Source organism: Sinohyriopsis cumingii, chromosome 8, assembly GCF_028554795.1.
Source record: "Sinohyriopsis cumingii isolate HCF-2022 chromosome 8, ASM2855479v2, whole genome shotgun sequence".
Classification (NCBI taxonomy): domain Eukaryota; kingdom Metazoa; phylum Mollusca; class Bivalvia; order Unionida; family Unionidae; genus Sinohyriopsis; species Sinohyriopsis cumingii.
This window is the reverse complement of record NC_142968.1, coordinates 81,949,033-81,973,653: the sequence shown is the minus strand read 5'-3', so window position 1 is coordinate 81,973,653 and position 24,621 is coordinate 81,949,033. Positions and strand designations below refer to the sequence as shown.

Here is a 24,621-nt window from a genome sequence, read left to right as displayed (position 1 = left end):
TTAACATGCTTATCGTAATTTTATAGATTTATGTCATTTTTTATTGTGTACATATACGGCATGGTTTCTTGGTTATCTATGCTTGATTGCATTTGTATTGTTGAGCGGAGTTGGTACATTCCGCCGACTCCTACTAATACTGAATTTTCCACCGTTCAGTAATGAAGTTCTTTCATTGTTAAAAGAAAGTTTGCAATCTCTGTCGCGTTCCTAAGTACAGACCGTTCGGACTGTAAACATTCTTTACGCTTTCACAACGAAGTCCTGCCTGTCATAAGATATTGTATTTCGTTTACTCTAGTATACTGGCGTATTGATATTTTTAGTTTGATTCTAGTTTAGTGTTGTCGTTACCGATGCCAAAGTGCGTCGATAAATGGCGATATTAAAAATCATGCAAATATTAATTATGATTTTCAAAACACATTCAAGACGTTCCCGTGCATTAGTTTTGTTTTAATTATGATTCTCAATACATGATGTAAAGTCACAAACTCTCCCATATTCATCACTCATTCAACTATACACTTATGATATTTGTATATGAAGAAAATGTATCAATGTGTTAAGAAGGAATTAGTTAATGTATAGGCATTAAAGGTTCATACAAACTATATTGTGTTGTTATCAATTGTTACAGCTATATCATGGTGCTTACTCAAATATACTATAGTCACAAAATATAGTGATATTGATGAATTTTTACAAATGTGACTGCACAGTTACATAAATAACGAAGTGTGTGCCACAGTGGTTCTTTTCTAAACTTATAAACAAGAGTACTGTTCTTAATTATCTATTAATTCTTTGAAGTGCACGTTTTGTCGTCTTAATGTATATAGCAAACATTTTTGCACAATATAAGAATAATACATATTTATAATTATGACACAGGACGGCTATCTTGCTTTATGCCGATAAAACTGATTGATTCACATGTGTTTGATTTGTTAAGTATTATTGGCTCATGCAATCAAAGCTAAAAGAGAATGTGTGAGCCATTTTAACATTAACCAACATAGGTCGATATTTGCCACCTTCATTTCACTGCTTTTTAACTTGGGAGTCGAATACGGATAGCACATAGGGAAACCATTTTGTACATATTATGGCCCGTCCATTGGCTGCACTAAATGACGCAAGTTTAGAAGAAATACGGTTGCATTGCTCATGTTTGCTTTGAGAAATTAACATTTGAAATATCCAATCAAATGATTCCATAAAATGTAAAATAGTTTGTATAATGTACGGTAATGGTGCCCGTCGGTATAATGGTGATTGATACTTGGTATTATCTATACAAAGTAAAACCTTTGCAGATTATTTTGGATAATTAATGTTTTCCGATAATAATTTGTTTTCTCGAGATTTTTTCATTGTATGACGATCTTTGGAAATTATTCTTATAAATATATCATGGACATAATAAAGTTTCCATATTTCTAATTCTGCTGTGTTTAATCTGGATACATACTTTACTAAATATGCAACATTTCCAGGAAAACATTTGCTCATTTTAGAAATGATTAATGTGAATGCATTCCTTGTTCTATAATTGTCCGTATTTCCTGACGTGTATTGCACAACAGTGATATAATGTTATTGATGCGATGTTTAATTTGAGTTGATATTATACAGAATTTGTTTTCCACAAGATGTTGAATATATGCATTTTGAGAATGATTATTGTGAACATATTCCTGGAGCTGGCCAGAATGTATGGAGATAGTAAAGACGTTTGTTTATAAGTTTTGTAAAGTTGTTAAACACACACAAAAACTACCATAAAAGCAACTAAAATGCTTGTACCTTGAAATTTAACAGCATTATGTCATCATTTTCCAACATGCAGAAAATAAATAGCAGAAGTAGGTAGCACGAGAAGCTAGAAAAAATATTTATTATTCCAAATTGCACTGTTATAAACAAACCAAGTAATTTACATATGACATTCGATACGACAAAATTGCTTTCAAACCGAAGTTAAACGCTATAGTATGATGAATATGTTAGAGTAAGCTTATTATGCTCAGCTAATTTAGGTAAGTAGGACCAGTTTTGAAAATCGCGGGCCACTGAAGTCCTTTGTCTGATCAGTGTTGAAAACAACCAGAATGTTACAAAATGTAACACACTGAACATTACCTTCTCATGAATTTGCTTTCGTGTTGACATTGTACAACAATGAAGTGTTCTAGTTGAGTATGTAATTCAATGCGGAAAATAACAGTTTCCAACACAATCGAATCATGAATCTGACGTGGAACTAGACTGATTTCTAAACAGAAGTCATTTCGTGTTATTCAGCCTTCGACCCTTGTGGCCGTGTTGTTTATTTAAGAGAACAAGCCGCAGAGGGGGTGAACAGACCACTTAAAGTCCATTTATGAGCATACAACTTCATTCAATAACAATGAAAAATCTGAAGTCAATAACGCAAAACTGAAGCATCAAACTAAAACAGAGAGTTCCTCTAATTAGGTTAGTTTATTGTGTTACTTTATCTTTGTCGTTCGTGTTTTTTTGACAACCGTGACACTAATTTGTGTTCGCACCCTCTAGGCTGCTATAAATGTCTGAAATCATGTATAAACCAAACTCTATATTTTATCAAGACCTATACGATATCGCGATCGATGATCATATAAATGTATTGTTATAAATCCAAGTGGAGTAGATTGTGTTTTTGAAAAGAAGTTTATAAATTTAATCAAGTGCATATCTCATGTATCGACTCCGTTAAAAACAACTAAAATATAACTAAAATATTACAGTTATCTCTAGTCAGTTTAGGTATTTGTGTATATCGCTAGGTAACATATATAACATCGGCGTTTTGATGCATGCATCAATACAATATTCTTGCTGGATTTAATTGTTTGTCCAGCATTCTCGTGGGTCGGTGGTTCTTTCCGGGGTTTTCCCGGTTTCTTCCTCCACTATTAATACTGGCCGCCATGTATAGCCTATCTTGTGCTGAAAAATGGCGTTAAACCCGATAAAAACAACAACATTTGTCCAGCATTACATCATCGTATACCACGAGTTTATAATGAATCCATCGAGGTCATCTACAGAGGGGACTTCATCAATATCGGTGACAAAATTAATAATATCATTATCTTCTTCCCACAAATTTACATTTTCGTTTACATTTTTAAGCATCTCGCAACATCTCTGATCATCAACTGACGTAGATACTGAATACAACTTATCCTATTTGAGCCATCTCTTTATCAGATTAACTAATAATTGCGTCTTACCAGACCCTGATGGACCTATGATAATTGCTTTTATAGAATTTGGTAGCGCTGAATGATGTTTTACTGGCTCTTGTTTTCGTGTGGTTGATATATCAATGACATCCATTTTATACAAATATAATATATAATATGGATTTATGTTGTTTTAGATGTAGAGCTTCCAGTCCCACAAGTGGATTAATAACAATAATAAGAAATATAAAAGTTCTGCACTTAAAGACAAGTGTGTGAAATGTTGTACAAATAAATATAAATGTATTCCGTCTCGTATAAAAATAGACGGTGGTATTGCTACTTCATTAGAACAATTACTAGGAACTCCATGTGATAAATACCCAGAAGGAAAACATCTTCCAGGATATAATGATCATGGTTCTGGAACTCGATTTCATATCCGACTTGACGAGCGAGATCATCCAAGACATGGAGAGTATCCAATAAATGATATTGATCATGCATGTCACATTTATGATGTAGCCGATCAAAGTAAAACCTTAAAACAACCACATATTGCAGATGTAAAATTGATTCACTCCTTAAATTACATAAAAAATAAATGTTTCAGAGAATCATTAGAGAATTTGTTGATAAGATCTGCGATGAAAAATAAACTAGTATTAGGAGCCGGTAATTAATCAACCGACTATTATAATGTAATGGACTGAATTTATTATAGCCCAAGAAGATATTGGAGGGGTAGATCAGCGATTTGTAAACTGGCTGAGGCAGCAAATGTTACACGTTCTGTTGCTGCAAATTGGTTAGCACGACAGGGTAGATGGGAAATTTATATACAGCCACCTATGTCAGCCCTCCTAATGAAGTTCATCAAGCAGATATCTTATTTTTTACCACACGACACTATTCAAATTGGTAGACGTCAATCACGCACATACAAATACACGTTGACTGTAGTTGACGTTTCCAGTAGATATAAAGAGGCAGAACCAATAACAACTAAAACAACAGCTGAATTTCTATCTGCTTTTGAACGAATTTATCAGCGAGGACCCTTGCGATGGCCTCAGTTACTACAGGTTCATCCTGGCAAGGAATTTCTTGGTGCAGAATAATCACTGATGAAAAAACATGACGTCAAAATCAGACGAGTTCATACTTCAATTCATTGTGATCAGGCAATTCTTGAACGATTTAATTGAATACTTGATGAGTGGTAATTTGTATTTTTATATGTAAAGTAAATAATTCAGAAAGGTGTGAGATCTCGCAAATGGGTTGCAAGATTACCAAAGGTAATAGCTTCTATGAAACCGATTAATGCAATTACATATACCAATACAACGACATGACTTTTCCAAACAACCAGTACTAGGTAATGTTACTGTAGATATATATATGAACCTGGTGAACTTGAAGGTGGTAAAAAAAATACTATTTCCTGCGTGGTATGGTCAAGGGGTAGACCTGCAATCTACATATTAGATTCATCTGTTATTCAACGTGAATTTGTACGTGAACAATTACAAGTAATTCCTGAAGACACAATTATCACTGCATTCACGTTTGTAAACTAGTTCCTCAACATCCATTACGTTCATGACAGGTCAGCATGACATTTTAGCGTTTGTGACCAAGGCTACTATTAATTCTATCTAGGGCAATCAGTCTTGGATTATTATTTTAATATTGCCACAATAGTAACTTGTTACAGCTCACACATTGATTATTCTGTCGTTGTTTCAATGTCATGATAACTTTGCATCAAGATCAAAGCCGCGCTTAATGTTTTATCATACTGTTCATCATTATTTTTTTACTTGCTATATCATCGTTAGTTTCCCGAATTTGATAGTTTTATGTGAAGTCTATGACAATCCTCCACAGCTGAGATATTCTTCTGAGTCGAGACAATGTGATATAAACTAAGTTTGACCATTCGATACGATCATCGACGTTCCAACCATTTGTATTAGAGATGTCAAATCTTTGTGATGAACGAATTGTCATTTCGTATCCTAGCCTCCATGGCGTTTTGTCCATAGTTAACGCGCTCTCAACAACACTGACAGGAACTAAAACAATATCATTGTTTCTCTGACGATCCTTGTACCTCTACATCGATGTTATGTCTTTGCAACGCTGCTGGTAGATAACAGAATATTAATATTTGATGTTTTGTTAATATATATAATTAATTTCAACGTCGACGGATGCAGAATAATTAAGTATATTTTTCTGCCCTTTTTCCATTCACCACATGATGCATTAGTGCCGATATGTAGTTGTTCGAGAAATCCTGTATTCTTTTATTGATATAAAATGAATCCTTATCGACTCTGGCTGCAGACCCAGAAATTCTATTTCTCATCGATAATAGATTTATGGAAACACACGAGAGCATTGAATATCTTAAATGAGTAAACCGCGATGACTAACCATCAATATAACTCACAATTGTACCTAATTTAGTTCCGTCTGATAAATTAACATTACTTCGACTTATAAATGTGTTTTTATTCGTAGCGTCACGAATTAAAAAATCGAGTTTAGCATCAACTATAATTAATCTTGTACAATATCGTTTATGATCATATGATCCTCCTTAGGTGAATTTACCAATTATTTTTCCTTCAAGATCTTTTGCGATTTTATTCCCAAAATCAGTCATATCAGGAATTTTATCATCAGAATATTTCTATTCCTGTGGTAACGAATCTTGTTTATGCGACCTATAAGGTATAATAGCTTCACTTACAATTAACGATATCAGTAATTTTCATGGAGCATATATCGTAATAATGCTGTTGGCGCCCACATTTGTTTCTGAAAATTCTTTGCCAAACAGATATAACATATCCAATGAAGATCTTTGGCCAGCTTAAAGGATTCGATTCAACCGAATCCAGTCAGGTCAAAACTGGTAATGATCCCTTTGTCGACACACTGGTCGTCTCGTGTGTTGGATATCCGAATCGCTCAAAATACTTCGAACACTCTCCTATTCCAAGAAAACATCCGGGATAACATGCAACCATATCAGCTAAGGAAAAATCCTGATAATCGTATCTGGTATTCCATAATCCACCGTGTCCGTATTTGACACAACTCGATATTGAGAAAATCAAGCCTCTTAGGCTTCCAACAATTTTTCCTATCTAGCAAATTGAGCCGCGACTGATGAAATCGAAAAGCAATTACGGAGCAACTTTTCATGTATTAGATCATCAGATACAGAATAGTTCCCAGTTATTTCATTGATAAAATTAAATATAACTCCTTGGTAAAATTTAGCAATCCGATTTCGTGGAACTATTGTTACTGCATTAGTCCACGCATGCGCATTATGATCAATAATTTTGTATCGAACCTACCTTCGATTCATACTTTCATACAACACTGATAAGAATGACAGTCAGAAAAAGTGCTGAGGAATATCCCGCCAGATTTTCAAATAATCATTTGGACAGATAATCAGTTAAGTAAATAATGTTATATAAATGGAGCAAAAAGAACTTGTAAAACATCCTGTGATCAAGAATTATGAGGTATCTCGTGATGGTGCAATCAGGAACTGTCGATAAATATCCGGTTGCTAATGTTATTAATACTGGTTATCTCATGATAAATACTAATAGAATAAACATTATGTTAGCCATAAGTTTGACTAAGAACGTTTTCGGGAGGTAATCGAAGGCGGTCTTGTGATTGATCATATTAATGCAAAAAATCTCGATATTACTTTAGATAATTTACAAGATATTACACAAAGTCAAAATAGCAAATTTGGAAAACCGGTAAACATTTAAAAATCATAATAACTATTAAGTCTGCAAATACACAAACTGGCAAAGAAATAATAATTCAATCAATAAACGAAGCTGGAAAATATTTTGATATTAACTCACGTTCTGTAGAATATGTTGCAGATACTATTACCAGATTTGCTTTTTCGAAGAAATATAAATAACAAATAACTTTTCAGTATTGTTGGAAGGAGATAGCTCTATAAATCCAAGCAGTCTCCGGTAGAGTATTTAAGTAGTTATCTCGCCTGTTACTTCGTACAAGACCGCATTTTTTTATCGTAGTAGCTAATTATATGCAAAACTTCAGTAGTTTGACCATCTGTATGATATTTAGTGTCAGTAAAGTAATATAATTTTGTAATAGTTCAACTTAGTGAAATGATATTTACATGTTAATTTCGTGTCCCTTGACAAAGTCAATCGCCCGCTTTGTAATGCAGTAGTTGTTTTAGTCACTCTGTTATACATTTTAAACACGACTTAGTACAAAACTAAATCCACGTTGTAGCTATTATATTCAATCGTTTGTAGGAATCCACCATAGGAAACGTCTATAATAGTTTCTAAAACATATATTTGTGAAATGTGTCCATTGCTTAGTCCTAGCGTGTTGGATTCTCATACCGGAGTTCGGCGTTATAATCCCGTGACAGACAACTGTCAACAGTGGAGATATTTCGCGACTTTTCATTAAAAAAGTTTGTGTCCATCCCAACATCAAAGTTCAACAGAAGAATACACCGTCTCCAATATTTCACCGCATGTTGGGTGCTCTTTTGCACTCTCCTGTGGTTAATTATTATGTGTGTGTGCAGAAATCTGTTGAACGTAGCGAAGTTGCCGTACATATAATGTGAAGTCCTTAGAAAAAAATTAATGTTGTGCCGTCCTTAGAACTAAGATTGTATATAATACCCTATAAAGAGCTTGATATGTATTATGCTGTCCTTAGAATTAGGATTGTTTATAGTGCTGTAAATAGCTTAATACAATGCTCCAAATTTGCTACTGTAATTGAGATTATGTGTTGTGACTTCCTTAGAAAAATTAATGTTTTTATTTCTGCAATTAAAAGGTTAAGATATGACGGTTTAAAAATTCAACTTGATCCACACACAAAAAGGTTCTGTGATTTTGAATCATTAGAAACACGAAAATGCGAAGGTAGATATACACTACCAGCAGAGTTTAGATTAATTAAGCTCATACATCAGTCTATGTTCCAATCCTTGGCTACGGTCAAAGATACAGAAGTTTAAAAAATTCGTATCTCTCTTATGCGCGGTTGAATTAATTTGATCAGAATTAGCTGTCGAATTCGAACGAAAACAATTATTAACATGCGCGTGAGACAGGTTAGAAAGATCGTGAAAATGAACGTGATTGTGATAGTGAAATCACTCTCAGTGATGGTAGTAACAACGTCACCAAGGCTGATTGTGAACGTGAAGGTAGTGACAATGAAAGTTATGGCAACTAGGGTCCCTCTCGTGGCTAGCAAGTGTGAAAGTTAATATTTATACTTGACTTTGTCCAAAAATTACTTTAACTAATTATTATTATTATTATTATTATTATTATTATTATTATTATTATTATTATTATCATCATTATTATGTAATTTTTCGGTTTTTCTGCTTTTGATTTTTATAATTTTTATACATATTACCACATTAAATTACAAATCTGGCAGATTTTCATTATTCTGAGTAGCATTTACCCGATAAAATTAAGAAATCTGATTGATTATCCTATTTTATGTATCAATTACCTCACATATAGACGAGAATCAGTAAAATATAAATTCTGTTAAAATACTAGATTGAAAATCAATCACGACCGTGAAGATGTATGATTTTTTGTATAAATTAATGTAAAGAGTTTCTTGTCTATAATAATAATAATAATAATAATAATAATAATAATAATAATAATAATAATAATAATAATATAATAATAATAATAATAATAATAATAATAATAATAATAATAATAATAATAATAATAACAACGAGGACTTTGTATAGCGCCTAATCTTTATAAGTTCTAAGCGCTTTGCAACATTAGACATCACCTATAACATAAAAACATGTATAATGATTTCATTATAGAAATATATTTAAGGTAGGGAACATTATTAGGTCTTTAAGTTTGTTCTTGCAGTCAATACAATCAATAAGGGGTCCTGTCAGATCGGTAAGTCTGACATTTTATCTTGATAATAATCTAAGAATAATCCACGAATTATTTTGCAAAAGTCCTAGTAACAAATGTTTTAACAATTTCAAGTTCAAATCCTGAAAGAAGATTCAAGATGGGTGACGATGACGTGTGCTGTAGTCAGTACAGTGCTTATCTGCAGTTGAAATATAAATAATGGCAATCCGGTGTTGGACATCTAAATTAAATTTTTATGCAATGTCTTTGCAATATTTCTTTGTGAGCACTCCTCAAAATATTTCCAAAGATTAAAGAATTAATCCTTTTGAAATCCAACTGATCTGAAGAAAATTAGAACTATAAATCTGGCTAAAAATATAACTTGACATCAGTGTAAATAGCCAAAACTGAAAAATCTCTCTCTAAAAGAAAGGTTATATTTTATTATAAGACGAATTTGTGAAATTCCCCCAAGTTGCGAAATCAGAATGGGGGCACGTGATTTTGTTTATATGGCCTTAATTAGATCAATGATTTTATACCAAGGATAAAAATAAAAATGTATTTACTTCTTAAATCACGAAGTCCCATCATGACCTTGACAATGACCAATCATTTTAAAATAAAAATAGATCTTTGTTTGCTAATTTTGAAGCAAGGTCTGCATTCAAGCCAACACTTGGTGTTTATAAAAGAATGATTAAAGTCAGCAAATTTTCTGGAAAAATATCATCTACAGTGAAAAAATTTATATTATAATAGCATGTAACAGATTAAAAAATTAAAACTGACAAACAATTAAATTAAAATAAATATGAATTAAAACATATATTCGTAACAATATAATGATGGAGAAATATCTCTTTATAAATAATTGTTTCGTTATCTTGTTGTACAATTATTATTTGAATTTTATAATCTTAACTGTTTTTTCATTGATAGATTTAAAGTGTGATGTGATTTGATTTAAGTGTTTGATTGTTTCACTGATTTAATTTTTTTAATTATCATTATAATACTTCAGAATATAATTCTAATGCTTCAGATATAATTGCATGTTCATGATTAGATAATAATTTGAATATATTTTTGTTAACAACAGGTGAATTTATTTTACTTTCACTTCTGATTATAGAAGGAGGATATACTACATGAAGAACAGGGTGTAATGGAGATCCTTTTTCTTCTCAATATTGTGGGGTTGTTATAATTTGTTTTTCGATAATACAGAAATCATTTCGTTTTGGTTCTGGCGGTTCTTTTGACTCTGGTGCTATTTCTAGAAAGCCTAATACAGATTTGATCGACGATTGATACATATCTACAACAAAATCTTGCGAATGTATTTCTATCTCAGCTGTTAAAGTTGGTTCGTAACAGTAATAACTGGAATGCATTGTTAATGTGTTCGATTTGATATTTGCCTGTGACAATTCTGAGAACATGCTAATCGGGAGTTTCATCATCTTTATTTTAATCTGAAAATACATGTGAATTATTTGCTGGCAATCGACCAAATGATTTTGATTTAATATTTGGCCAGCTGTAATATACTCGTAACTGTGCTAGCACTATTTCTTCTGCTGGAATTGCAGTTGGAATGTAAACACTAAATTTAGAATTAGTTGAACTTACCGATATCATTGTAGTTTTTGACGGAGTTGTATTAACGACAATTTGCTGATGTAATTCTTTCTGAGTGGACATTATTATTATTATTATTATTATTATTATTATTATTATTATTATTATTACTACTACTACTACTACTACTACTATCACTATTATTATTATTATTATTATTATTATTATTATTATTATTATTATTATTATTATATCATTTTTTAAAAATCAGGCATGGATTCTAGCAGTCATTACTTCCTTGTAAATTTTAATCATCTTTATGGACTCAAAATCTGATATTTTTCCATCACTAAGACTTGATGATATTAACGAGGTCAATTTGGAGTATGCTAGCGTCACTGTGCGTAATTTTATAATATAATCATGCAATTTTTGCACGTGTGCATATACTTTGTTTGCAATAATATTAAGAGAGCCATCAATCACTGTTGCAGCTGAAACACAAATTGTTACAACTGGTGGTAATGTCATTGTTATTGTTGATAACAATACGCCTGTTGCAGCAATAACAACAGTTATGTGAACAAAGAACTACACGTCAGCGATATTAGATTTACTTTTCCTGTATATTCAGCGAAATAGTTTAGTATTTTTGGCATGTATGTGATTGGTTATATCTAATACGTTGATTGTAATGCTCATGATAATTTAAGTTGGTGGGAATTTAGCTACTAATTCAAGATACCAATAATAAATCAAGCCGAGGTTTTTCTTCTTATGTTTCCACAGTAAATATTTCCTCGTCGCTTTGTTCGAACTTCAATGACATATATCTAGGATCATTAATATACCGGTAACCTCAACGCGATGTTTGATAGATTTATTGAGTGGTGATCATAATACTTGTCCAGACGTTATTGTATATAATATACTGTCGGTAAAAAATGATGTCCAGAACATTTATTAATAAATCTATTTATGTTTCTACGAAAACTGATACAATGTTGTACATGATTAGAATAATCAGTTCTAAACGAGGTTATTTCATTATTAACGGAAACTAACGAGTTCATCATAGGAAAGATGTATTTCTTCGTTACAGCGTCATTGTCTGATTCTGGTTTTCCAAGCTCAGTAATGTAATTATTAGACATATTGAGAGGACCTGTCATTGTACTCGACCACGAATACTTTCTAATATCGTTGACATAATAACACCAGGCGTAATTGTTTACATTACTATCAAACACAGATATGCTATGTTCAGTTACTTCTTTAACTTTAACGACGATATCTTGCAATGAAAGATTGCTTGATTTTAATTTTCCTTGCTTTTCTTGAAATGCAAGCACTTCGTTTGGATCTACATTTGCAAGATTTAATAATTCAGATATTTCAGCACTAATCTGTTTACTCACAGTCTCATAAGTTATTCCGTCGGTTTTTGTTTTTGTTTAGAGGAAGATCTTCCGTATATATCAACCATTATACTTTAAAATATGTTTAAAATGAATCGTATACTTGAAAAAAAGTGCACAACTTTATGAGGTGGCAATGTGGACGATGACAGTGTCGAGTACAGCAATTACTTCACGGTCGCATATTGGCGGATCTGTTATTATTTGTGTTATTAATGTTTAATACCCGACTGGAGTTTTTATTGTATTTACGTAATTTATAAATACTTTTGGTAGAGACGACCCATACGATTAAAAAATAAATAATTCGACGTGCATCAATCTCATATGCAACACAATAAGTACCCGGACCGGAACATTTATGAAGATTACTATTACCTGTTCCAATATTGTTTGGTTGTTATGGTAATCGATCATACATACAAACACTTAAATCAAAATTTGACAAGGGAAGAACTAACGAACTGTTCTTTGAAGTCTCAAACCTTTTCGTATCGCTAACGGGTTCCAGGAAGTCTGTAGCATCTTCCCCCTTTACAAACATTTTCCTGTTGCTTTATCTCTTGCTAAGTTGGCAAGTTTATCAGCAGCTGCTCCAGCAGCACCAAGCGAACTGCGTTTGCAACAGAAGTGGACATATTCCGTCAGTTTTGATTGAATCTTTAATGGCGCTCCCGGAAATATTGAATTTAACGCCTATTCTTGATTGTTTGACATCAGTGAAATACTTGAGGTGGCGTTCTGACAATAATTGTGTATTTTGACTACTTGTGATTTGATCTTTGTTAGTGATATTTCTATTCCCTTGATCTTTACTGAATTTGATTAAAGTTTATAAATCTGACCAGGAGTCAGACTGGGACTAACATGATGATATGATATTGTAAATATCGTGAGAGATTTAATTACATGTTTTCTACTGAAGCGTCAATAACTCGCATTCGCCCACCAGTACCTTCAAGTAACATTGCGTTATCACTGAGTATAGCTGCAATTGCTATGTAGTTAGTACCGCCTCCTGGGTTTACACGAGCTCGAAAGTGAATATCAACGACAGTTTGTTAAAATAACTATATATGCTCAAGCGAAAATTAATAGATTGAATACAGTGTTGTGAAGTCTATCTCGGATATTTGCAAACCAGTGTGTATACTTTGATCACGCCCAATAACATCATTAAACAATGATATGCACGCGCTACATGATTTTGATCAAAGGTTTACGATATATCTTCAGATATTTAATGATTACGTTTATCCTTAAAGAAACATTACTAACATTAAATTTATCAAATATCACATGACTACTTATTTGTGAGCTTAATGGTTCAGAATTTTGTAAAGCAACAAATATATGTCTTGGTGCAGAAACTCCTTGATGTGATGCTATATGCCACGTAAATAAACCAGCAAAATTACTCTGAATGCTACCTATGGTCATTGTCAGCCATGTTAACAATGATTTTCTGCCTGAATTCATAAGAGTAATTAATCTTTTTTTTCAGAAATTGATGGGTTCATTACTGGCATCCTCAGTGAAAATTGTGTTAATATTACTTTACCATGAAACGCTGCAGTTGCAGCAGGATTAACTCCTTCAACATGTCGAAATGCCTCATCATCACTCGCTTTTCTTACGAGTACAACTGTATGTTTACCTCCAAATTTAAGTTTTCTGACATTATTACAAAATCCAAAGATATGAGACAGTGGAAGAGCACATGAAAAAATTATATGATTACCTTTTAAAGTTGATGTACGTGTACCAAACCCAAAGTTGAAATTTGCGTTAATCGATATTACTGCAGAGTTTCTTACACTACCGATAGTTACGTTTGTATAATCAGGATGGTTAGGGTTAACACATGTCATTGAAGGGCCAGATGATATTGTATAATGATCTGAATATCTTGTTAAATTTAAGATCGTTGTAGCAACATCAACGTCTTTTTGAATTGTTTCAATATTTCTTTCGTTAATTATATACGCCACAAACCATTGATAAGAAAACCAACGATATCGCCTGAATCATATTCAGTATCATATGCTTTTACAATTTCTCCTTTGGTAGGTGTTAGGCTCGAATAAAAAGCAACACAAGAAACACTGAAAACAACAAGCTCTTAAAAATATAATACATAATTCATTTGCCTGAAAAATAGTGTACAAATGAAAAAAATATGAGAACTTACGGATTCCAGAATCTAATCCAAAAATAATGCAAGAATAATCCACGATTTCTTTTAAAAGTCCTAATATTGAAATGTTCTAATGATTCCAAGTTCGAGTCCAAGAATCCAAGATGGAAGGCGATGACGTATGATGTAGACTGTACTATGCTGACTTCTACAGTTCCTTGTAGAAACATAATAATTAATCCTCCGTCTTGAAAATTCAAATAGATTTTTCAAGAAAAGTCCATGTTAAAGAGTTCAGCATGAATACAAAAATATTTCAAGAGAAACGAACTAATTCTTCTAGAGCCCAAATAACCTGTAGAAAAATTAAGATATAACTCAAAAACTCAAGACTTCAATACTTCAACAGGGGTTACAAGAAAAAAACCCCCCAAAACCTCCCAAAAAACCAACTCTCTAAAAGCCCGGACTCTGAGATCTCTCTCTCTCTCTAAACATCACTATTAATACTAAGTATTTCGCAATTTCGGAAATGCCTATTTGCGAAATAGAGGATGACGTGATCATGTTTACATGTAAAAGTCACATAGCTCCTGCATGTCCTTGAAAAGAACCAATCCTTTTACTCCTAGAAAAAAGTAGTTTACTTGACCCTCAATCAGGGCCAGGAACTAAGCAAAAAAAGACAACAAATGTTTATATTATTAGGTATCTAAGTAAAACTCAGCTTAAACTGAATTTTCTGGAAAATATCATATTCCTAGTAAACACAATTACACTACATTGGCCTGTAAAGAAAATAAAAAGCCTCCAAATCCCACAAACAATCAAATCAAGTCAAACACAACTTGAATCAAAAATATATATTAAATCAAATATATGTAACACCTTCTACTTCAATAAACGCTTCTTCATGTAAGAATTATATGCTCGTATCTTGAACTTGTAGTTCTATTCGACCTCGATGATTTGGTACACGTGCGTCATAAGTATAATATTGATAATCGCGTATAGATTCGTCTATAAAAACTGGTGCGTCTGTATCAAAAGCTGGATCGGATATATACACTTAAACATTTTTATTATTGTTGTTATCTTCTAACACAAAGACCACATCCTTAAATAAAACTTGTATTTACGGCATAATTTCGTTAGTCAACTTTGCAGGAACGACTTCATTAACAACCAAATCCGCTAACATTCGATTTTCAGCTTGATTTATTATTTTGTTGTTATTTGCAGCCATAGGTTCAGTGCTGGGTAACTTTATTGGCTGTGGTTTTCTTCGTATGAATAGAGCTAATATTTCGTTGATTGTTATCAATGCTTTACCGGCAACATCTCCAACAGCACTGATACCTTAATCAGGAATAGCTTTCATTCGTAATTATTGTGCTAGCGGTATTGCTTGTAGTTTCTTAAATAAACCTTGAACAGATTCACCAAGTCCATCTCCGTAGATCGCTTTGTACGTTATTAATCGCGAATTTATTTTTCTGTTCATGATAGGTCCACTTTGAGCATTGTGTGTAATCATTTTATTAATAATCAACCTACTGATCTAATTATTCTCAATCGCTGTAATAATAGTCAACCGTTTAATTAATGAGAGACTGATACAAATTATTATCCATAATACCTACTGTAAGGAATCTTTGACGAATATCGAATATTTCATTACTAATTTGTGGATAATTATTTCCAGCACGTTTTCCTCCGATTAGAATTTTTAACCGTTCAACATGGGCAAGAACGCTGTCAGGGTAAGTAACTTGATTAGAAAAACTAATTCCAGTTTTTGTACTTGCGCTTTGCTTCTCTCTACATATTTCGATAAGAACAACCACTTCTCGTTGGTGTAATTGTTCTACTTAATTTTACATTGTTGGAAAGCTTTTTTTCTCTTCCATGTTCATCAATAGGATTGACTAGAGTTGGCAAAATGTACATTTTTTATCCAATCATTTTTTATCAAACAGATATATTCAGGTTTTAAAAATTTATCTCGCTCTTCATATTTTGCAGCAATATCTACTAAATTATCATCAGATTTCGTTTTTCTAATAAATTCTGAACACTCAGGTGTAAATGTATTTCTAAATGAAGTTAATTGTTGTAGTTTTAGATGTTTGTGTTGTTGTTCCTGTTGTAGAAACTTTATATAGTTTTTAGTCTCTCTTATTAAAGCAATGCATCTTTCAGTAAATATACTAATCAGTTTAACTCTTTCAGTTTTTTCATTTTTTGTTTTCTTTTAGGCTATGGTTCTTCACCAATAACACCTTGAAGTTCTGGTTGAGGAGCAGGTGGAGGTTGAGCGGCTGCTATTTCAGCTAGAAGATCTCTTAAAATCACTTTTGTCTCTTTAGTTCTTCTTGCTACCTTTTCAGTTTGCTCAGCACTTTCTTTTAACGTTGGAAGAAGACCTTCAGCTGCTTCTGCAACTCTTTCAGTAGCCTTTGTAACATGTTTAGAAAATTGTTCTTTATCTTCTGCATACACAATGTGTGCTTCCTGACGTTCTTGCAGTTTTTGTTTAAGACCATCACGAACAGGAATATATATTTTAATTGCGTCTAACCTTTCTAGAGCTAATCTACTGTGGTAAGATTCCAGTTTTGATATAATAATGAATCAATTACTCACATATTTACATTAGCAGAGAGGGTGCGACTACAATAAAATGTCACGGTGGGTAAACAAAAACAACAAAAATTTGAAAAACTCAAACGACAAAGATAAAGTAGCAGAATGAAATAACCCAATTAGAGAAACTCTTGGATTTTGTTAGAGGCTTCAGTTTGACGTTATTGACCCTTTTTTTGGTTATCGTATGAAGTTTTATTTTCATAAATAGACTGTAAAGCAAGTGGTCTGTTCACCCTCTCTGCTCCTGAACACAGACGATGTAAAATGAAAAGAAAGTTCTTATGTGGACAGTTGTTAACATGCTGCATATGAAAGGAGTTAATTTTGCACTTTATGGTTGCATGTCCTATTGTTTTTAACGTTTACACTCTGACACACAATGACCATCGAACTAAAGGTATATAAACATAACCGATTATTAATATGTGAAAAATTCAATGATGAGTTATATTTTATTAATTCAATAATGAGTTATATTTTATTTATATCGAAACCCTCTAATTCTTGGAATACAATATAAACAAACTATGAAATTGCACTTTCTTCAGTTTCTTTAATTATTATTAAAAAGACTAGCAAAATTCACCTTCGAAACAAAGATTTGAATCGATGGAAAGACTTGTTGTAAACCATTATTTGTTCTCCTGAAGCGATGCTGTCAAGTGAGATCCTTTCACTACCTGCATAAAAGAACAAAATGTATGCTTAACTGATAAATGTATATTGTCAGAGGATGTGTTTATACAATCTTGCAATCAGTTTTTCTACTGCGACGGTTTCGTTGTACGTAAACCTGAATAATAGCGTGTTTTACTGGAGGTCATAATGAAGCTATAATATAATGTACAAATTATCGTTAGTCACTTGGTGGTCAAGCACAATTTATATTGATACAGATAGCATTGATTTTGGCAGATTGTTTCCTTCCTTCTCTCTTTCTTACTTTCTTTCTTTATTTATGGAGTTAATTTTGCTTATCTATCACTGATGTAACATGCGCAATAATTATAGACCTATTCTAAACTAGAAGTGTAAAATCGGAATGCATTTTACAATGACACTCGGAGACACTTTTGTTCTTGATGACACACGTTCCGTTGAGCCATACTAACTTAGTAACGTAGCTTTGGGCAGGTTTTACCACGCGCTTTTGCCATATTTTGGAAATAGTCCATTGTGAGATTGACATAGTCTTATTAAGGACAACGTTCTACTTATCTAAGTAGCATATCTAAAAGAAGAGATGCACACATATATTTTATATTTCCTTCAGGATGATATCGTGTAAATTTTGCCAAATACAAAAGTACCACATCTTTAATATTTGAAACAGCTCGCAGTCGACCAACCAAGTGTATAAAAATATGCGATATCGATGGTGAAAGGTAACAAAAGCAACGTCTTCTGAACTTAGATACACTGAGATCACAGGAATAAGTTCTCTGACCGAAGACTCATAACGAATAGTGTACTGTTCAATATTTGTTTAAAAATGACTATATATAATAATTTTCGTGACCATTTCTGGAACATTATTTAATATTTCCGTGTCAGATCTGTTGGCTTTATACAAGAAAATGTAGGCGTAGAAAGAACTTTCATCAATGCCAATCGGAGTTCTTTGTGATTTGTATAGAACCTACATTGTTGTCAGTTTTCTGCCCACTAAACTTCCTTGAGACAATATATTTATTATGTCACTAACATTCATGTATTTTACACAGAATGAAAGGAATTTTCCGAAATTGCAAGACTGACCAAGATAGGGAAGGTCATCTAGTTTTTAGCTTTAGGATATCACGATAACCATGTTCAATATGCATTAACTAACGTGACTGTCTCTTTGACTAGCCTAAGTTCACATGTTTGCATTTCTTTAGTATTTAAATGTAGACCAGAATTAGTAGAACGATTGTTGTCAGCTGCACATTTGCGCTGGACCATACGTTCTTCTATAGATATGAACAAAATGGAGAAAAAAAACTATCCATCGACCTCAGTTGTATACACCTTATAGATATCTTTGTATAATGCTTTGAATTAACTATTGTCGAACATCAAGCATTAAAGTCGAGCCATCATTGTAACATATGTTTTAACAATAACATTATGAACTTCGAACTTACGCGTTTTCACAATTCAATGATGTCTTCTGCATATTAGGGTTGACGTAGACAGCAAATTCCTATCCTTGTGCTTGTCCTTTCCACAGGCTTGCAGTAATAACCACGGTGACAATATTGTGAGTTCGGTATTTTACCATCACATCTAAACAAACCTTCTGCATTGCCATAACCCAAGGGCTTTCCAAAAGGACAAGTGTAATCAGCTGTAAAAGACACGTAAGTACTTCTGTAATGTGTTATCGTTTCTTAAAAGTCAAATACCAATGGTCCCGTATTATATATTATGTAATGGTACGTATATGAAATAAAAAGCTGTATTAACACCTACAGTTATGCATAATGATGTGTGATATTTCAAGAGAAAGAGTATTACACTACTGGTGGGCGGGGGCGGCGAGGGTGGCTTACGACGACCAATAGTTCAGTTCGATGTAACATTAGTCTTTAAATTTAACTTCAAGAGATACAAGGTAAATTATGTAGTGCACTCAGAACAACAACTATTTATCTCCGCTTTAAGCGGGTATGATTTTATCATTGTCTGTGTAGCGTCAACCTATCATATCAATCTGCAAAGATAATTACATATGTGGCAACAACTACTAATACATGTTATCGTTATGTCGGAATGCAGCTGTAGCCTCATGATGATAACATGGCATCATTAGGACTAGTAATTGCACCTATAATAAAACAGGAAACAAAATTCTAGTGGGTGGTATTGTTCTATTCCTTACTACATCGCAAATTGCAACATTTCAGAATTAAAACAAAATAGATAAACAAAACAGGCCAGGCAGAAAGGTTGCACAGAGGAAACAAAAGAGGAATACATACAGGGCGACCTATCTAAACAGCACTGGCCGAGAGTTCCTGGAAATGGTGGAAAGCAGTTATATCCCTCTGGACATACGAACGAAAGTCTCGGATTGCACGGCAAATAACTTACACTTCCATCCGGACAGATTGCAATACCTGCAAAGAGAGAACATAATTCACGGTCTATTAAAAAGACATATACCTTGCATACAAAGTAACCAGGCTTCATACCAAATAAGGAATCATAAACAAAAAGAAATAATACAAAATAATTTGAGGCAGAAAAATATGAAAATATAATATCATTTGTTTTTGTCAAAATTGTATAGTAAATAATTGTCCGAAAATTGTAAATAGCATTGCATTTTAACTTACGAAATGAAGCAAATATCGTTGCAGAAATTAGGTACTATTCGGTATCCTAGAATATCTAAGGGTTGACCTATGCCGATTGCAAGGGGTTATCGATTAATATGGTGCAATTCTTAGAGTAACATATTTGCACGAAGAGAAAGTCCCCTTCCGGTTTCCGGATCATGGCAGGAACATCTATTGATCAATAACAAATGACTTTTGTGAAGATTATTGTGGATCTTGTGGTGGGTTATAGTGCCGAAATAATAGGAATCATGCTGGTGACATTGACCGCAGTAAGTGTTGTGGTAGTGATGATATTAACAACGATAGCGACAACTAGTTATGGGCCCAATAGCAGATTAATTATCTTGTTTAAATTTGTACTAATCTAATAAACACAAAGCTGACCATACCTACTAGAAGGTTGCATTGAAATGAAGAACACAAGATACCGCTGGAAATGTTGTACAATCCTAATGATTTCAATTATTTTTTTAAGCAAATGTTCGATTGCACAACTGCTACTCGCAATATTTGTGACACTGATGGGACTTGAGTGTCTAGATTAAATTTGCTGCGGCTCCATGCATGGTAGTGATGATGGCTAAGGGCTCGATGCAAGCTTGCAACGTATAACACACACGCACACGTACACACACACACGCACACATACACACACACAAACACACACACACACACACACACACACACACACACACACACACACACACACACACAGAGATATATATATATATATATATATATATATATATATATATATATATATATATATATATATATATATATATATATATATATATATATATATATAGTTTGCTTCCGTGACTGCAGACATTTTAAAAGCTATTTGCTAGAGGTAATAACCGAATTTTTACAATTATATTCAAGTAACCTGTTCGTGATGTAAAGGTAAATTAAAAAATCTTACTTACAATGTTCCGAAAAGCATATGAATACGATGAACAAGGCTAAGAAGAGCTGCATTTCAGTAGCTTCCCCAGCCTGTATTTTCCAACACACTGCAAAGTATGATTTTCAGGTGCTGCTTTTATGCAAGAGGAAATAGGTCAGTGAGAAGGCCATAGAAGTGCGTCATAATGTAAAACAAAAACCACGTGGTTAATATCAAGACATACGGTTTCAATTAATCATGGGATCCAGTTGGACTAAACGTATGAAATATCAATCAAAAAGGCTACATGTCTATAAAAAGAATAAATTAATGATATGATCAAAGTCAGAGACCTTATATTAATCTCATCACAACCTCACCATTCTTCAGTTTAAATACTAAGAATATATAAGAAAAGTAAACGCAGGCTACAAAAGAATAAAGTAGACAGGCAAACTATTGGCATGTAACACAAAAGTATGACTAATTTTCTGGAATGTGACCTACGTCATGGCTTCGTTATAATACATTAGGTTTTGAACCTAACGTTGTAAATATCAAATTATTTATGCCTACTTTAAAATTGGTTCATAGTGCTGTGTTCGGTTCTTGATTGGACGAATTGATTTTTTTGTATTAATCAATGAAATTACAAAGTGCTCAAGAATATTTATTTCCGACTAAATCATTATTTTGGAATCAGAATGGATGTTTTTCAGGGATATTGTGAATTATATCAGTGTGATGTATCAATGCTCTTGTGGCACATTAACACATTACGGGCTACAGGTACATCGGCGCGTCCAATTGGGAACACCATTGATATTCCTCTGGAATACTGTCTTTGGACATTTGATAGATTTATTTATAACAATTTTGGATTTAATTCACAACACTTTAAGTTCTTTTTAAATTTTCACTTTGCATTCTAAGAAAATACATTATTTTTTTTAATGTTACAAGCCCTATTGATTTTCGCTCTTTTCAGTTGCTTAGTGTAAACACTTGAAGTGTAGCACATGTTTGATAATAGTTGAAACATTGTTTCCCCAAAGTAATTGGGTGTTATGAAGTTGATGGTCGAATTCACATGTTAGCCAGTTTGATATCTAATAGAGTTTGTTATGCACAAAATCTATAGTTTTTGACAACATCGGTTGCAGTTTTTCATATATAATCGCAGTGTACAGAGATGGATCCTGCTTTTAATTGCGTGAAGGGTAGCGTTCGTAAACGTTTGTCTAAACTAAACATTTGAAATCCAGTTTCGTATTAAAGTAGTCCACTTTTATTACAGCGAGTGTTAGAAGAAAGCTAACTATTAAAACATGAGTGCGGCATAGTCAGAGGCATGAATTGTATCATCAAACTAAATCAATTTTGTGTCATAGATTTATCCAGAATAAGGAAAGGTTTCGAAAACAATTTTTTTTAAAAATGGGCCATACTATATTTCGCTCGATAAGTATCTACAACTAACTTCCTCCCAAAAGTTAATAATAATAACAATGTTTTAAATTTTACTTGTTTTTCCAGTTAAAGATGAAAATGATTCTGATGTATTAGATTCGTTTTCATTGTGTGTCCTATAATGTACAAGTAAGTGAATAAGTTATAAGTCAATTAGCTGTGAGATAACAATTTAAAGTTCAATGAGAAGGACTAATACCGTACATAGAACAGACGTAAGTAAATTTGATGAGAAATACGCAGATAATTTAGCATTATTTTACTAGTCGGACAATGAATGAACCTGATTGAGCGCATCATCATTTTCTGTAAGACTCACTATAGCAAATATAGAAATCCCATGCCATGCCGAACTTTTAAAGTCAAGGACTTTAGAATGATGTAGTTCATTTTGAATAAAGTCAACAGAGGTCTACCCTTCGAGTAGAGTTTGCATTGAACACATTTGAAAACAGGAGTATAATCGTTTCATCATAAATAGCTGGAGATGTCTGTCATAATAGGTTCAGATGTCAAGAGGTCAAGAGACCATAAGTAGTTAGTTCAGGTCGTATTTGATGATAGTAATTGTCTCCTGTGCTGTTCTTCTGTTGTATTTAACCAGCTAGTAGATTTCGATGAAATAGTACAGTAATTATTGTTATGAATCTCGTTAGTAGTATTAGTAATAGTAGTATTAGTAATAGTAGTAGTAGTAACAGTAGTAGTATGGCGTGGCTTTTGTTAGAAATCTGTAATATCTAACTCATGCATTAATAGCATTATTCTCAAGTAGATACATAATTATAAAGTAAACGTGTACAAAGTAATAAAATGTCTCAAACCTATTAACACCCAAAACGAACAAGCTACAGGATATTGAACAATGGTTTATATGGAAAAGTTTATCACGTATTGTTCAAGCCAACTGAATATTTAAACGTTTTTGAGTTTCACTTGCCTTGCAATAAGTGGCGATTGTCTTGGAAGTTAGGTTTGTGCAGATCTAACATGAAAAATGACATAATATGTTGCGATGCTTTCTATTGCAACATATTTTCTCAACGTCGTAATGGACGTATTGGAATTGATCGCCTCAATGCAATCCACAAATGTATTCATTATTAATCGCTTCTAGTTTAATTCTATGTTAATAGTTCTATGAGATCGACACATTAATGTATATGTCTTACTGAAATATGAAAAAACATCTTGTACAAAACTAATATAAAGTTAAGGTTTACTTATAGTATCCATTTTATATAAAATTTGCAAATAATCTAAACGAATTAGCAATCAAACTGACATTCTTTATATGTATTTGATCTTCCTCTGTTTCAATATCTAATTAATTTAGTTGTAGACATTGTAGGTTATGTATATATATGAGCATAAGAAATGTAGTTAAAGATAAATTCTGTTATAATATCCATCTTCATTGCGTTCCTAAAATGTTTAACTTGTTTGGTGGTATTGCCTGGTTACCTTCTAGATGACTTACTTTGTTGACTTGTTATATTTCATTACGTTCTATCTTCCTTCAGGATACGTTCGGTCTGTGATGATCTAATATTCAGAAATGACATAATATTTGTATAGGAACAGGCAAGGTAATATAACACCTCTTAAACACGTCATGTGCATCTAAGAGCATGCTTTACATGTTTTCCTTTATCGTCAAGATGTTTTTTTATCACTTCAGGTTTAGTATCTCTTTCATTTCCACTCTGTATCACATATCGCAATTTTGTTATATTTATTTGTTCTCTCTACGTGTTCATACATTTCAAAATTATAATCTTTTGATGTTTCATGCACTTTAGTGTCAACGTGTCTTTGACCATATGCTAGTATTTAACCCACACTTATAGGGAAACTATTTGCTATATTTTAGTTGTTTACAGAATTTAAAATATAAATGACTATTGTCATTTAGGAACTGAACATGATTTAGAGAAGGTCAAATCATAACACATAAT

The 24,621-nt window shown here is 32.7% G+C and overlaps 1 long non-coding RNA gene across 2 annotated transcripts; it reads right to left on the bottom strand.

Moving 5' to 3' along the window:
* Positions 1 to 17,516: 17,516 nt before the first annotated feature.
* On the bottom strand, positions 17,517 to 21,351 carry LOC149793992 (uncharacterized). Of its 2 annotated transcripts, none has more exons than XR_016422603.1 (4): positions 21,234 to 21,351; positions 19,942 to 20,079; positions 19,105 to 19,307; positions 17,517 to 17,658 (listed from the first exon to the last, which is right to left on the bottom strand). It is a non-coding gene; the product is annotated as an uncharacterized LOC149793992 (long non-coding RNA). The 2 variants fall into 2 exon arrangements; XR_016422602.1 differs by having other exon boundaries at positions 20,054 to 20,079; positions 21,234 to 21,318.
* Between the last annotated feature and the right edge of the window lie 3,270 nt (positions 21,352 to 24,621).